The sequence below is a fragment of the Microcebus murinus genome, chromosome 8 (genome assembly GCF_040939455.1).
Source record: "Microcebus murinus isolate Inina chromosome 8, M.murinus_Inina_mat1.0, whole genome shotgun sequence".
Classification (NCBI taxonomy): domain Eukaryota; kingdom Metazoa; phylum Chordata; class Mammalia; order Primates; family Cheirogaleidae; genus Microcebus; species Microcebus murinus.
The window spans coordinates 89,971,033-89,988,455 of NC_134111.1; positions in this window are offsets into that span (position 1 = coordinate 89,971,033).

Sequence of the window (17,423 nt, forward strand, 5' to 3'; positions counted from 1 at the left end):
GGGGCCTAGTGATCAGAGAGCATGTCATCTGGGGACATTCGGAGTTTGTCCTGAAGCCTTTGTAGACCCTGTGTTTCCTCTGGCTTTCTCTTCACCAGGCCTTTGACCTTATCCTCTTGGAGGGCTGGGCCCCTTGATCAAGGCCTTCTTCAAGGTGTATCGTGGAGTCAGCAGAGAGTAGCAGCTGCTGGCCCTGATGGCACAGCTCTGGGGGATGTGACAGCACAGTTACTATAAAGGTGACAAAGGCCATGATATTTTTGAAATGCTAGCTCACTGCCATCTGTTCTGAACTGGAAGTGGCTTGGGGGTGGGATGTGTAAGGTGGCAGAGGACCCTTCTGATAAAGACATCCAGCCCATCACCATTTTTCCCCTCCCTTTGTGGCTTTCGTTGTTCCCGGACAAGTTCAAGCCCATTTCGGGCCCAGAGGAGTGCTAGCTCATTCTTTTTCTTTGGGCAAAGAGGGCGGCTATCATTTCCTTGTTCATGCTGAGGGTTTAGCTCACTCAAGATGTCTGACATCCTCATGACAGCTTCTGCCTGTCACAGCTCATGGACCATCTGCTCGGGTTGCCCTGGGCCCCTCCTTTAGGGCACAGGATATGGCAATAATGTGTCCCATTTGGCAGCCTGTGTGACATCTCTTCTTGTATCGTATCAGGTGACTCAAATAATGATCATGCCTGTTGACACTTGGAGCTCTCAAAGGGAATTCTGAGCAGCAAAGGAAAGGTGAAACAGAACTTAAGGGCACTTGTGCCAGGCGCTGCCCGTGCAGCTGGCGATTAAGCTATCGCCGCAAACAACAATAAAGCAGGTTCTGGGCAAGCACTGAATGGTGGATTGAATCCAATATTGCAAAGGAGGACATGCAAAGTGAGGAATTTCGCTTCCAGATAAATAAATTATATCGTTGTGACTCACCACTTGTGCAAAGAGCAGACGCCAATATTTGTAGAATTTATGTTCTGGAAGGAAGATTTAATATTCGAGACTGCTGCTGGGATTACTTTTAATTTTGTTTGAACTGTTTCTTTCTGTTGGACAATGCTTTGCTAAGTGCCGACTAAGCAGACAGCCATCAGGATGTTCTCTGGGTGGTGGATGAGTCACAGTTGGATCTGGGGGACTGGGAGGGGAAGCAGGAAGCTCCTTAATGACCGAGGTTCCTAGCACAGGGCTCAGGACCACAGGGAGATGCGGACACAGAGGTGGGGCACAGCTGGAGATGGGGGTGGGGCTGGGAGCTCACAGCTGGTGGAGGGGAGCACCCAGGAGGGCCCAAACCAAATGTTCACTTGAGGGTCATTAGCACACCCTGCCACACCCCTCTCTTGCTGTGCACCCAACCTAGGCTGCGAGATGGGCAGAGGCCCTGCCTGAGCCTTTTGTACCCCAGTGCCTCCCAGGTGCCTGGCCACTGGAGTGCATGGAGGCCATGGAGGTGAGCAGTGAGAGGAGGAAGGACCCAGAGGTTGCAGACTCTGTCCCATTTAGGATCCAGTGAAGGCCAAAAGTGACACCAGTAGAACTTTTAAAGAATCCTGAAAACGTTTGGATTCTCATGTTTGTTGGTTTCCATCACAGCTGTCATTTTCTCTGTGGCTGCTGGTAATAATATCCTCAAAACTCAAAGAGGCATTGTTGGTTTCTTTCCTGGCCAGCTGGGGGGAGAGGTGTTGGCAATGCTACATCCTGCATACCAGGCTGATGAGCAGACAGTGGCGGTGGGGCGGTGGGGCGGGGGGGGGGGGGGGGGGGGGGGAGACAGTGCCACCATTGACCCCAGGAACTGCAGGAGTTAAGATGGGGATGTGTAGGGAGCTGTCCTGCCTGAGAGCTGACTCTGGGGCTTGAGCCAGCAGGAGGGTCCCATGGTCCATCTTAGCTGTTTGGTTCCTACTTTACCTGTGGCTCCTTAAAATACTGACAACAGAGGGACTAGGGCACCTTCTTTGTCCTGATGTTTGGAGTGCCCGCCACATACAGGGCATTGGTAGGCACTTTGGTGGGGCTCCGGGAGGCTGTCCTTGTGCCTAGTCTTCTCTCCTGCAGTCTTTGCCCTTGGGACCCCAGCCCTACCCCTTGCTCTATGGCAACGTTTTATGGGATGTCCTGGGGTCCATCTGGCTCTGAATCATCTGAGGAACTTGATGAAATTACTGACTTTTGGGTTCTAGCCAGCCCACATTGGTATTTTTTAAAACATCTCCTCCCTCCACCTTCCCCTTAAGCCCCTGGAGATTCTACTATAGAGTCAGGGTTGAAACCATTGTCCCAGACCAATATATTCTTTTCCATGGATTACTTACACCTCTGTTCCCACTGTAGTTGAAAGTTATTATTGCTTCTCCTTGGCATGGAAATACAAATACACAGTGTGCATATTTATTTTAGAAAGTAAACTTGAGGGCAGGAACCATGCCTATCTCCATTTATCAAGCAACAGAAAGGGCTGTATGCATGCAGCACAGTCTAATTTTGGGCTGTTTGGTTGGGGCTGTGATTGTGAGTGCTTCCCTCGCTTTGCTGGTTTTGTTGTTGATGGCATTGCAGTTGAGTGGCTAGAACATGGGACAGGGAGTCGGGAGTCCTGGGTTCTAGTCTCAGCTCAGGCAGTAGCAGTGACTTTGCTTATGTCACCTCATCCTCTGGGGGGTTAGGAATTTGGCTCTAGTGCCTCCTGCATAGACTCGTTCTTCCAGCAGACCTTGGCCATGGCAGTGCTTGCTCAGGAAGGCAGGCAGGCAGGGGCTGCAGTGCCCTGGGAACCCTAACAGCCTATCGGCAGAGTTATCAGGCTTAGAAACCTTTTCTTTTAGTCTCACCAGTTTGAAGGGAGCATAGATCCTGGGAAAGCTCACTTTTTTCATTCCCAGGGGAATCAAGAACTCAGGAACTACAGAGGGTGGGGTAGGCAGGGTGAGAGGGGGTGGGGCTGAGCAGTGATCTTGGGGAATGATCTCAGGATCTCAGACAAAGCTGTGAGAGATCACCAGAATTCAATTAGATAAAATTTTAACATCTGTTAGAATTGTGTGGTGCTATGAGATAAGAAGCATATGAAAAGAATGCAGGATTCTTTAGAAGTAGATGGAAAAATATATAGTTACATACCTTAAGGTGGCGGTCCCCAAACATTTTCGTGTCAGGGACCCACCGGTTTCATGGAAGACAATTTTTCCACGGACTGGGAATGTGGGGTGGGGTGGTGGGGGCTGGCAAGGAGCTCAGGCCGTGATGCAAGGCCTGTTTCCTAACAGGCCATGGACCAGTACCGGGCTGTGGCCTGGGAGTTGGGAACTACAGCCTTAAGGATCAAATCAACACAAAATCAGGTGTAGGGCCTAGGTGGGAGTTATGGCCTTGACTTTGGCTTGATGATTAGTAATCAGCCGCCCTTATCCAAGGGACTGGCCTACTAGGCCACCTCCATCTTTAAGTTAGAAAGTTAAGAGACTGGAAGTAGGGCTTGATTGGTCCATAGGGTCACCAGCTCCATCCAGTCAGCATCCCACCCACGATCTCTGGCTGCTTAGCAACCTCAGCTGAGAAGGAAATGATCTCCCTTATGGGTAGACATTTTAGTAGCTCTGGGAAAATTTAAGATTAAACACACAATTATTTAAGGGAATCAAACTGTAGTTTTAATATTTTTAAGTTAAAGAGTTTGTGCATATATATAATAGTTTATGTATGTACAATTTTAAAGAGAATTTGGGCCAGGCACGGTGGCTCATGCCTGTAGTCCCAGCTACTCAGTAGGCTGAGGTGGGAGGATTGCTTGAGCCCAGGAGTTCGAAGTTACAGTAAGCTATAATCGGGTAACTGCGATCCAGCCTGGGTGACAGAGTGAGACCTTGTTTCTTAAAAAAGAAAACAAAAACCAAACAAACAAAAACCAATGTGGCCTATTGGAATACTAGATCGCCTTTAACATTCCACTTTAATATTTGTACCTGAATAATTGATTGAGATTTGTGGTTTTAACTTGAAATATTTCTAAGTTTACATATAGTTTGGACATTTAAGAGAATTTATATGCTGAATATAAGAATCACTTTCGTACTTGGGAAGGTTTGTCAGTCAGATAAAGTACTTAAAAAGCAACTGAATATACTAAATTTTTAAAATGCCATTTAAAATGTTAAAGAGGCTTAATTAACTAAATGTGTAACTGGGACTAAGCATTAATCAAAAGCCTTCTCAAAGTGACTGCTAATATTTGCCAGACTTATAAATAAGATAATAAGATTCCTCAGCTCATTTTAAAAGCTTGAGGAAGAGCTATAAATTTCTAAATCTATAAATTTAATAAATCAAATACTAATTTTCAAACACCAAGTAAACCTCAGAATGGTCTTTCCAGTGCACAAAAGCCACGCTCAAGGACATAAAACACTTTCCTAACCAGCGAGTCTTCAGCAGTGCAGGGGTGGGGGGAGTGGGACGTGGAGGAGGGAAAATAAAACTTTAGTGCTGTCGGATTGTCTCGTTCCCAAGGTCAGACTAGAGAGTGTATTCTCCCCAATGCCAAATTGCTCATCTCACAGGAGAGACTATAATTAAATGCACGCTCACTGCATGGGAGAATCAGAATTGCCGAGGAGGGTATTTGGCAACTGAGAGAGAGAGCAGGTTGAGTCGTGATGGCTTTGGGCTCTCAGCAGTCCCTTTCAGCGAACCCTTCTAAGTTAAGTTCTACTGTTCTGTTTGTTGTTAGTTATTCCTCAGATAATTTCCCCTGAGCAAGAATAAGAGCATTCTGCGGTAGACGCTTAGGTTTTTGTTTCCCAGGGGATTTAGTTAGCAGGAATATGTACCACTCAGAATTCTTATTTGCACCCAACAGAAGCCAGCTCCAGCTGATTTAGGCAGAAACAGGGCTGTTGAAAAGCCACTCACAGAACCGCTGGGAAGGTATAAGAGAATCCAACCCAGAAGGAATGTCGGTCGGAACCACGGTCAAAGATACGCCACAGAAAAAGTCTGGTGGTGAGAATGCTACTGTTGCCACGGAACGTGAGATGCCACCACTGAGCCCCTGGTGGGGGGGTGTCGGCCCTGGTATCACTGCCACTGCTGCCTGTGTAAAAGCCACCAGGAGGATTCTCCACTATCCGGCTTCTTTGCATCTGTCCATCACTAGTGCTTGACTCAAGGTCTCAGGTGGATGTACCTGATTTGCCAAGCCTACACCATGTGCCTGTGCCCAAGCTGCCGGGAGGCTGGGGAAGGGGTGTGTGGCATTTCAGCTTCTGTGGTGGGAGGCAGGCTCTGACTCTGAGACTCCTACTGGTGGCATGTTGGAGCCAGTTTACTAGAGCTGCTTGTAAAAATTTCAGGGGCTCGTGAGCTGGTTGTCAAACACAGCCATTATCAAAAAGTAAATTACAGTAGATGCACTTGTTCCTATTCCTTCTGCAAAGTATAAAAGAAACATAAAGGAGGAGAGAAGGGAGGAGAGGAGAGAAGGGAGGAGAGAAGAAGCCAGGCCAGCCGGGGGTCTTGGAACTCACATCAGTCAGTTTCTTGAGTTTTCTTCCTGCCAAATATTTCCCAGACTTGGAACTGAAGAAACTGGCAACCTGGAAATGCCAATAGGTGTGGAGACAACAACAACAAAAGCCCCCACAAAAATCTGCTTTCTCTAGCCAAAGGAGGAGGAAAGAAGCAACATAGCAAGAGAGAAAACTTTCAGACAATAACCACCAAATACCGCAGGAAAAACTGTGTCTCCATCTTCATTGAGGCCAACAGAGGGTAAATTGGAAGCCCGGACTTCCAACCCTGAGAAACTGTGTGAAGGCGCCTCAGCACTCATGATGGGATGGTGTCATAGAAGACCAAGTAGACTCTAGGCTTCCGGCTCCACCTGGAAGTAATGAGGCATCCTTCCTCCTCCCCATGGGATGGTGTCAGAGGAAGCCTGGCAGAGAGTCAGAACCTCCACCATCACTCAGCAGTAAGAGACAGAGCAGAACACGATACAATGATAAGAGTCAATCCACCAAGAAGACATAGGAATACTAAATGTATATGCACCACACAATAGGGTTGCAAAATACGAGAAGCAAAAATCGTTTGAACTGAAAGGAGAAACAAATTACAATTACAGCTGGAGACTTCAACACCCCTCTCTCAACAATTGCTAAGACAATTGATAGTTAAAATCAGCAAGGACATAGAGAAGAATTCAACAACAACATTAACCAACAGGATTGGGTTGACATTTATAAAACACTAATCCAGAACATCAGAGCACACATTCTTATCAAGTGGTCATGAAACAAATACCAAGATAGATCATATTCTGGGCCATAAAACAAATTGCAACAAATTTAAGAGAATTGAAATCATACAGAGTTGTTCTCTGATCATGATGAAATCAAACTAGAAATCAGCAAAAGAAAAATAATAGAAAAATCTCCAAACACTTGGAAACTAAACAACATATTTAAAATAATCCATGAATCAAAAAGGAAGTCTCAAGGAAAATAAAAAAAGCTAGTGAACGGAATGAAAACAAAAATATAACATGTTAAAATTCGTGGGACACAGCTAAAGTAGTGGTGAGAGGGAAAGTTACGCATTACATGCATGCATTAGAAAAGAGAAAATCTCAGGCCAATAATCTATGCTCCCGAAACTCAACATCAAAAGACCAAACAATCCAATTAAAAAACAGACAAAAAATATGAAGAAAAATTTTACTGAAAAGGCAAATAAGCCCATGAAAAGATGTTAAACCTTATTAGCTATTAAAGAAATGCAAATTAAAACCACAATGAGGCTGGGTATGGTAGCTCATGCCTATAATCCTAGTACACTAGGAGGAGTTAAACACCAGCCTGGGCAACAAGGAGACCTCATCTCTAGCACCACCACCACCGAAACAACGGAAATTAGCTGCCTGTGATGGTACACACCTGTAGTTCCAGCCACTTGGGAGGCTGAGGCAGGAGGATGGTTAAGCCCCAGAACTTGAGGTTGCAGTGAGCCATGATTGTGCAACTGCACTCTACCCTGGACAACAGAGTGAGACCTTGTCTCAAAATAAAATAAAATAAAACCTCAATGAGATATCACTACACACTATCAGGATGGCAAGGAACAAAAAAGGGGGGGGGGGAGGAATAGTGACATCACCAAACACTGGTGAGGATATGGAGAAACTGAATTGCTCACATGTTACTAACGGGAAGGTAAAATGGGAAAGCCACTGTGGAAAACAGTTGGGCAGTTTCTTAAAAACCCAAACATGCAATTACTATATGTCCCAGAAATTATAGTGGGACATACAGTCCAATAAATAAAAAATGTTAATTTAAAAAAGTAAACACAATTATATAAATTCACAGGTAAATTATGTTGAAAACAAAGGTATTAAATGTACAAAATTCATTGCATTCCAATTATTTTATTACTTTTACTGTTGTCTGTACTTTTGAAGTTATTGATATTTATGCCTGTTGTATCTGTATGGTGGAAATATTCCATAACGATGGGCTACTGCACATCGCCTCCCATTCTGCACTCAGTGACATCACATTGATAGTCTGAAATTTGCTATAGTGACAATATTTACACCCCAGAAATGAACAGACACCGCGGATTAGATCACCCCTCCTTTCATAGTAGGTTACTAAACTTTTGCCAGGACATCACTGCTTGTAAGGCAGGGAATTTCACCAACATAGAAAGTGGGTTTATAAGTGGACACATAGGAACTACAGTAATTGGGTATTGGGCAGGCAGGAGGGGGGAGGAGGAGGGTATATACATACATAATGAGTGAGATGTGCACCATCTGGGGGATAGGCACGCTTGAAACTCAGACTTGTTGGGGGAGGGGGGCAAGGGCACTATTTGAAACCTTAGAATTTGTACCCCCATAATATGCTGAAATAAAAAAGAAAGGTTTCCAAAAAAAAAAGAAAAGAAAAAAGAAAGTGGGTTTAGATACTGGGTGACCGCCCCCCCCCCCCCCCCCGTAACAAATGTCCATCAAAAAATGGATAATGTCTCGGGTTAGTTATGAGGGGAGGAGGAAGCTGGTTCTTCCCGAGGCTATTTCCTTATAACCTCAGAGCTACTCTCACCTTATCCAAAGCAGTTATGGACCACAGTTGAGGCAGGCGCTGAGACAATGGAATCCTGGCTGTTTATAATCTCACTGTTGAATATCCAGCACAGAAATGGTAGGAGGGTGAAACTACAAAAACAAATGAAGACCTAAGGATGCTCAGATCTGTCTACACTTTTCCCTAGGTGCTGTTGTGTCTACTCTCTCCCCATCACATTCCCGTCCTTTCATTAGCACCCTGATCTAGGGACCATGCAGCTATTAGCTTTGTTCTTGCACAAGCTTCTCCCTCCCGTGCCTCTGTTTGGCCATAGATGGGGTAGGAGTGGGAAGATGTGGGCCTTTGGACGAAATCTGACCAGCCACCCCACCCTATATTGCAGCCATGGGGATTGTCTATGGGTATGTATAGACAAGGGGATACGTGAACATTGGGTATAGGATTTCTCTTCATCCACTAAGGTTGCTAAACTGTCTCTGGCAGCATCCGTGGTCCCTGCCACACAGAGAGGGCCTCTCTGCAGCCAGAGTGTGGCTAACACAGAGCTAGGCAGAGAGGAGAGACAGTCAGACAGGCAGACAGACAGTCCTTTTTGGGTTGAGACCTTGGGAGTCCCTGAGTTCCTGGTCCCTGCAGCTTGTCCTTCCTAGCAAATTCCATTTTTGGCTTAAGCAAATTCTAGTTGAGTTTTTTGGCATGTGCAGCTGAAAAAAATTCCAGATAAACACCCTTTCCTTACTGAGTCTCCCCTGGTCTAGATAGCTTCTTTTCCCTCCTCTGGCTTGAGTTCTCCATAAATCCTTCATTTTGGAAATTATATATGTGGTCTAAAACTGCCAGTTACCACCTAAAACCATGAGACACCTCCGTTCCACTTAGAGATCTGGTTAGCGTAAAGATGAACCTCAGAGGTCCCCTGAGAAGGCTGCTTCTCTCCTCTGAGTGCTTTTGGATGCTGTATCCAGCCACGGAGTTGAGTCAGAGGCAGGGTAACAGCACAATTCTGCTGTTTTATAGCCTGAAAGAAACATTTGAACAGGAATTCACTTTTTTTTTTTTTTCAATATAGGCGAAACCTCCAAAAATCAAGCCAAATGTTTTTGAGAATCATTTTGTGGTGGTAAACTGATTGGGTGTTAAGACACCTCCGTCTTCGGCTCCCGTAGTCCCTGATTTATTTTGGCATCAGAATGTCTGTAGTGCCACCATTCAGCCACATGTTAATTTTTTGTCTACGCAAGGGTGTAAACTGCATATGGTTTATTTCAATTAGCTTAATTGTTTTTGGTATTTAATAGCTAATTGTCTTAATTAGCTTCCAAAGCACAACAATGCCGACAACGGTAATGACTACATCTTATCCATATGGTTACAGAAGACAGATGACTGCATTTCCCTTCCGCAGGCTGTGTGAGTCTCAGGAGGACAGGGCAGATGCACGAGGAGGAAGATGGAAGTCCTCGAGAGAGCTGGCCTGGCCTTGAATGCAAAAACCTGAATATTAAGAATAAATGAGGAGGTGATGGACAGAGAAATAAAACAGGAGGATGAAGGATTTATGGAGAACTCAAGTCATCTATTTTCTTAATGTAGATACCATGGAGTGGTGCTGGGTGAATAATAATATGAATAACAACAAATTCCACAGTGCCAGCAGGCGATATTGGCTCTGATCTGAAGAGGCAATGTTTGAAGACCAAATTGTAGGACACTGAGAGTGAGAAATGCCCCGAGGTGCAATCTGTCTTAGGAATAGCTGGTACCAGTCAAAGCCTGGGTGACATTTCTCTGGCAAGTCTGGCTCAGAAGTAGTTCATAGCTAGTGCTTGGCATATATTAGGAGCTTAATATATGTCTTAATCAGCACCCGTCAGGAAATCCTGTGGGCTCAACCTTCAAAATCTATCTAGAGCCTGACACTTAGCATCTCCTTCACTGCTACTCTCCTGGTCTGATCCTGTGTCGTCTTTGACCCGACCACCTCACCAGCCTCCCACCTGGTCTCTCTGTATTTACCCTTAGCTCCCACGCTTTGTTCTCAACACAGCAGCTAAAGGGATCCTTTGAAAACAGAAAGCATGTCGTATCACTGCTCTAATGGTGCCCATCTCACTCGGAATAAAAGTGGGAGCCCTTGGAGATGCCTAATGAGGTCCTTCCCTATCCTGTTTTACCTTTCTGAGCTCATTTCCTCCACCCTGGGGGCCAGGGGCTGTTGTATTGGACAGCACAGGCGGAGAACATTTCCATCGCTCCAGAAACTTCTACCGCACAATGCTGCTTTAGGAACTTTACGCTGGCAGGAGAGCTCTCTCCAAAAATGGCCACATGGCAAAGTCCCTCAGCTCCTGAGTCTTTCTTTGCTCAGTTGTCACCGTCTCCACGAAGCCCGCCTTGACCACTCAGTTTAAAATCTCAGCCCACAACCCAGCCCCCCTGCTGCACACATTCCTGCTCCCTTACTCTGCTCAATGTTTCCCATAGCACTGAGCAGCTTATGGCACATCATACAATATATGTATTATGTTCATTGGTTACTGTCTGTCCCCCCTGTGAAAATGTGGGCTCCAAGAATAGAGGTGTCTTGTCAGTTTTGTCCACTCTTGTATCCCCAGCATCTAGAACAGTGTTGGGCACAGCGTAGGTACTCGCTGAATATCGTTGAAGGAATTAGTTAATGATCAACACATTTACTGGGCACCTGCTGTTTTCCAGGCTCTGTGCTAGACACTGGGGATACATAGAAAAATAAAATAGAAGAGGAGTTTTTATTCTAGTGGAGAGACAAGTAAACAACTATGTAGTGCAAATTCTGGAAAGTTCTATGAAAGAAACAAATAGGGAGGGGAATAGAGAATATTGCGTGTGTGTGTGTGTGTGTGTGTGTGAGCACGTGTGTCAGGGTAGGGAGACTCTGATGCAGACGAGCAAGCTATGTAAGGGATGCTGGAGGGACCGGCTTGCAGGGAGCGACTGAGCAGTGCTACAGAGGGAAAGAGCAGGAGCAGAGACCCCGCTGCAGCCAGGAATGCACGAGTGTGTGAGTGAGTACTGCCCGGAGATGACTGGTGAATTTTGAACCATCACAGATCGGTCACCAAGTGGGGGCTGCTTCTGCGGCAGTGCTACTCAAAGTGTGGTCTCCAACCAGCAGCATCGCATTGCCTGGGGGCTCGTTAGAAGTGCCAATTCACGGGGTCAGCCCCATTCCTGGGAGTCTGTCTTCACAAGCCCTCGGGTGATTCTGACGCTCACTGTTCTGCAGCGCTGTGTCCCTGCACGGAACCCACGCGGGCGGTGGGCACGCGATAACCACTGCTTGGATAAGTGCTGGTTCCTTTTTATGTTCTCATTCTCTGGTGGAAACTCGGGTGATTACTAGCAGGAACACACAAAGCAGGGCTTTCTTTGTGGAGCCAGAGGGCCATTCAGTGGAAGAATGAAGGAGAAGGAAATACCTGAGTGTCACAGGAGTTCAGAGATTGGGATCTAGAAAGGAGGGCGAAAGGTAGTCCTGACAGGGGAAAGCAAAGCTTTGAGACTGGCAGGAGCAGGGCCTGATTTCTCAGCCAGAGACGGCTGCTGTGTGAGATGAAGTGGGGGCTGCTGGGAGGTGGAGTGGCCCTGCCTGGCACGGGTCTCCACTGCTGTGCAGGAAACACTCAGTAGGTGAAGGGGGCTGGTCTCCGGATGATTTTAAGGAGGGTCGTGTTATTGTTTGGAAGGTGATTGGAGTGACAAATTGTCCGGTGGTCCTGGCATTCCATATAGAATGCCTTAGCCATGCAGTCCATGTTTGAGGGAGCAGAACAGTATCGTCACCATCTAGCACTTTCTATGTGCCACACACTGATTTAAGCATTTTACCTGCATACACTCATTCCATCCTCACAATCCAATGAGGTAGCTACTCTTACTATTTGACCAAGGAGGACTCTAGGGCACAGAGAATTCAAGTAACTTGCTTAAGGTCACCCAGCAGTAAGTGGTGGAGCTTATATGGAACCCAGGCAGCCTGTTCTGCTAGTCCAGGTGGCCTCGACTGTGCTAAGTCCAAAGGACCTTGGAAGCAGTTCTCTGCCTTGCCTCTTACCTGTTCCCTGGAGGCCCTGTTGGGGGTGGGGAGGGGCCCACCCCTCCCTGCTTTACCCTCTGGTTTCTGTGGTCAGTGTGTCAGCCAGTTAGTGTTGGTGACGAAGCTTCATGTTTTGCAAATAGGGGCAGGGGGCTATGGGCATAGTCCCAGGCCTGGCAGGGGTAGATTCGGATTTCGTGGGGCTGAAAGTTAATACTCTCTTAGGAGTCTTTTTTAAGAAAAAGAATACAAAAATGTCTCACTTTTGCAAATTTTACAAAACAGTTGACCATGTGAGTCACACCCTCCCCAGACCCAGGCCTTTGGAGGGAGCCTCATTAGCTCCCTAGACACCCTGCCACCGGGTCTGGGCCTGGCTTCTCCGGCCATCCCAGAGTGAAAGTCTACAAGACAAGTCTGTTTCTCTTGCCAACACTGAGGCCTTCTTGAGCAAAAGTCAAGCACATTAATATACTTCTGGAAAATTCCTTTTTCCCACTTCACCAAAGCCTTGGGGTGGTCTATCTATCATTCTAGCTTAGAAAGGGCAAGAAAACGCCATCGTGCCTTGTTTAGGAAAACAGTGGCTCATTAAACACAAGGTGGTGGGGAGAGGGCCCTGCAGTGTTTGGGTCCAAAGTTAGGGCCCCACTGCACTAAACTGAGAATTGAGACATGTGAACTGCCTGACCAAAGAGGAGCTGGCATCTTCCTGGCAGGGCTCCCAGGGATAGGCTGTCATCCACTCCAGGAGATGGCCCAACTCCTTCCCCTTTGTTGGCTTTGTACCTATTTTACCTTGTTTCTGCATGAATTTTGTAAACACAGTCCAATCAGGGAGTGACCTGGCTTCAGCCTCAGCTGTGATCTGGCCTTTTATGTAAGTAATTTAGCGGGTAGCAAAGCTAAACATGAGCTCCTATAAACAAATCTCCCCCCCCCCCCCCTTGGACCACCAGGGCAATGCCAGAAACTGGCTTTGGCCTGTCCTTAAAGAGGGACACCATTAAGGTGGCTTTAGAAACACTAATGGAGAGGGTTAGACAGGCTGGCTTCAGTCAGGAGGGGCAGAGACAAGCCAGGTGGTGGGGGAGGAACCTGGGGATTAGGGACGAGGGGTGACGTGGGGACTCGAGGGTGGGGAGGGTGTATCAAGTGCATATATTTTCTACCGTCACGACCTACTAGATTCTAAAGAGTGAATGTGCCACTCCAAAGGGGGCGACACGTGGTCCCAGCGTGTCTGCTGTCAACTTCACTGTGATTCTCCAGGGGCTAACACAGGCCATTAAAATCACTCACTTGTTATTCAAGTATTCCCTTTTTCCATTTTCTTCTCCTCTCTCTCAGAGAAAATTGACAGTAAATGGCAACTTCACAGATAGTCCTGAACTTCACGTTGGCGCTAAGCCAGCAGTCCTGGGATTTACAATCATAACCTCTTGGAATTGAACTATTAACTAATCCAAACACGAGTATATTAAGTCGCCAGCCCTGGCTTGAGCAATCACCCGAGTCTCCTCTTCAGTCAATAATTCTGGAATGATTGGAACTGCTGCCACCTCTTTCATCAGAGCTCAAGCTTGGGGAGGCTAGGTCGCCTTTTTTTCTGCCTCTTTCATGTTTTTCCTGAAGGAATTGCAGGGGCTTGGGTGAGATGTTTCCTCCCTTGATGTGATAAGGTTTGAAGCCTGAATATGGTAAAGGTGAAGATTTAAACAGTGAAGATAAGTGGTTTTTTTTTCTTTTCTTTTGTGATAGGGTCTTGCTGTGTCACCCATGCTGGAGTGCAGTGGTACAGCCGTAGCTCACTGTAACCTTCAACTCCTGGGTCAAGCGATCCTCCCACCTCAGCCTCCTGAGTAGCTAGGGCTACAGGTGCACACCACCATGTCCAGTTAATTTATTTTATTTTAGTTTTTGTAGAGATGGGGGCTCCCTGTGTTGCCAGAAGTCTTGCACTCCTGGCCTCAAGCAATCCTCCTGCCTAAGCCTCCCAAAGCTCTGCGATTACAGGTTTGAGCCAGCACACCTAGCCACTTTAAGTGTTAAATGTTTAAGTTTCTTGAAATGTGTCCAGTATTTTTAAGCAGGACTATATATACACACACACACACACACACATATATATATATATATATATATATAATTTTTTTTTTTTTTGAGACAGAGTCTCGCTTTGTTGCCCAGGCTAGAGTGAGTGCCGTGGCGTCAGCCTAGCTCACAGCAACCTCAAACTCCTGGGCTCAAGCAATCCTTCTGCCTCAGCCTCCCGAGTAGCTGGGACTACAGGCATGCGCCACCATGCCCGGCTCATTTTTTCTATATATATTAGTTGGCCAATTAATTTCTTTCTATTTATAGTAGAGACAAGGTCTCGCTCTTGCTCAGGCTGGTTTCGAACTCCTGACCTCAAGCAATCCACCTGCTTCTGCCTCCCAGAGTGCTAGGATTACAGGCGTGAGCCACCGCGCCCGGCCAAGCAGGACTATATTATATGAATAAGAAGCAGAGCAACAGGCAGAGTTCACCTAGAAACGGAAATGACAAGTGAGTTGTGAAAGAAATACTTGTTGAAGGTAACAAGTTAATAAGGCAGATTGAGCTTGAGAGCAGGGTTTGTTTTTACCAAGGTCATGGTGTAGTGAATACTAACTAGTCCTGGCTCTAAATGTGTGACCCTGGCCTGGCGTGTCTCCCTATCTGATTCAGAATGCACAGCATCCAGCAACATCATGAGGAAGGAATTCCGTTCAGAGTCAGACTGGCTGGGTTTGAATCCTGGCCTCGCCATTTACTAGGTATGGGACCTCGGGCAAGTTACTTAATCTCTCTGTGCCTCAGTTTCCACATTTCTCAAGGTAATATGATTGTTACCTGCCTTTTGCGGTTGTCCTGAGAACTGTGCCTGGCACATGGTGCTGTGTAAGTGTTTCTTGTTACGAGACGAATTCTCCTTCAATGGTCCTGATTTATTGAGGAGAAGGTCTCAGCTTGGTGCGAATGTGTCTTCAACAACCTCTCTCAGCACCCGCTAATCTCCTTTTTATTTATTTATTTTGAGACAGAGTCTCCCTTGATTGCCCAGGGTAGAGTGAGTGCCGTGGTGTCAGCCTCGCTCATAGCAACCTCAAACTACTGGGCTCAAGCAATCCTCCTGCCTCAGCCTCCCGAGTAGCTGGGACTACAGGTATGTGCCACCATGCCCAGGTAATTTTTTCTATATATATATTACTTAGCCAATTAATTTCTTTCTATTTATAGTAGAGACGGGGTCTCACTCTTGCTCAGGGTGGTTTAGAACTCCTGAGCTTGAGCAATCCACCCGCCTCGGCTTCCCAGAGTGCTAGGATTACAGGCGTGAGCCACCACGCCCGGCCTTTTTTTCTTATTTCAGGATATTATGGGGGTACAAACATTAGAGAGCAGGGATTAGTTTTTGAGAGTTAGCTAGAATGTAATCATACTGCGTTTCATTATATTTATTTTTATGGTTACTTCACATTTCACACTTATATGGCAAATGAGACCCGTTTTTGGTTTGTAACAGTGACATATTTTTTTTAAGGGAGTAACTTTATTTAAATAAAATGTGAATTGATTTAAGCAAAGATATCAAGAAAATGGTAGATACAAATGCAAAATGAAGAAGGCAAAAATTCTGAAGGTGGACACAGGTGACAGGAGTTTGGGAAGTAGTAGTCTAGTGACCCCGCCTGAAGTTACTTCTGGCACAGGCATCTTTAGATTGAGGGCACGTTTGGGCACTTTACACTCAGGTGAGGGAGAGCCAGTGGGAAGCTTCCTCTGGCTCCCGCCTGGCTTCCTTCTGCCCTTCCATCTGGGTGCGTGACTGGGTCAGTCCCCTGACTGCCTACCCCATGCCCACACTGTCCCCACTGCCCGATCCCGCAGCCGTCTCCCTCCGGGATGGAGGTTCCCCGGGGAAAACAGGCAGACAGACGTTAGACCAATTAGATCATTTAGAGAATTGTGATCTCAGATCAGTTTGGGTAGGCCTGAACCCACAGCTTCCCTTTCCGGGCTCCAGACTCCTCATGTCTCCTGCATGAGAATAAAGCAGATCCTGAGTCTCAGGAAGGCAAAGGGACTGATCGTTGGCTGTTTCCACCGAGGGAGGAGACTGCGTGCAATTGGATGAGGCAGAGAAACCCGAAGAACGTGTGTTTTCAGGCACCATGTGCAAATAGATTAAAACAGATGGAAATGTAAAACTCTGGAAGTTTTAATCTTTAATCCTTATCTAGGATCCTCATAGGGTCAAGCACAGTGCTGGGCACATCGCTGGCGCTCAGGAAGTGTTTCCTGAATTGGCATAAGGGTGGCCCAGTCTTTTTTTTGCCTGCTGGTGATGTTTTTGTTGGCTTGGTGGGGAGCGTACAACTCTCCTGAGACCCTGGTCCAGTTGGATTCCAACTTCCCTGAAACTGACATTCGCATGGGGCTCAGGTCTGTCATCCACCCCAGCCCTCCCCTGTCCTCCCCGAGAATCCCAAACTGGGAATATGAAAGGGGAACTGGGCAGCCATGGAATTTAATTCACGGAGTGTCCAGATGTTCAAATAAACAAAGGCCTGAGTCTGCAGGCAGCCCAGGGGTGGAGCTGCTATTAGCTCACCAGAGATGTTTCCCTTAGGTCTTTGATTTTTACGTTAATCTATCCTGTTTGCCTTCTTTAATCAGAGAATCCTTTCAGAGAATCCTTTTTTGTTGGGAGAACCTAAGTTGGTATTTTTTTTAATGAAAGGTAATTGACAAACCATATGGAAATATTTATGTACTCAAACTCAATCCCTGTAAGTGGGCTGCTTTATTATAAATAGATATATTTGTTCCTTGCTCATGGAATAAATAATCAGACAATAATGCTGTGGGTGCACATTTGATTTATGGGGAAGAAGGCTCTTAACTTTCCATGACACAGTTTTCAATAGAATCCCCTTGTGATAAATATTTCTATTCCAGAATAATATGCCATAGTGTTTATAGAAAGATTTTTTATTCAACGGTAAAATGGTTGTGTTATTTTGATTACATTCTTAGTCCTTGGTAATTATCTCATTTTCCTTTTGTAAAAGGAATTCAGACACCTAACACAATTGTACCTTGACAGTCATTCAGATCATCGTGAAGAATTCTGCCGATAGGATTCAGTGAGTTGTGAATACCTTCTTTGCCCACATTTAGTTTCCTTAAATCATCTGTGATTCATAGGTAGCACAGATGTTCCCAGCTGC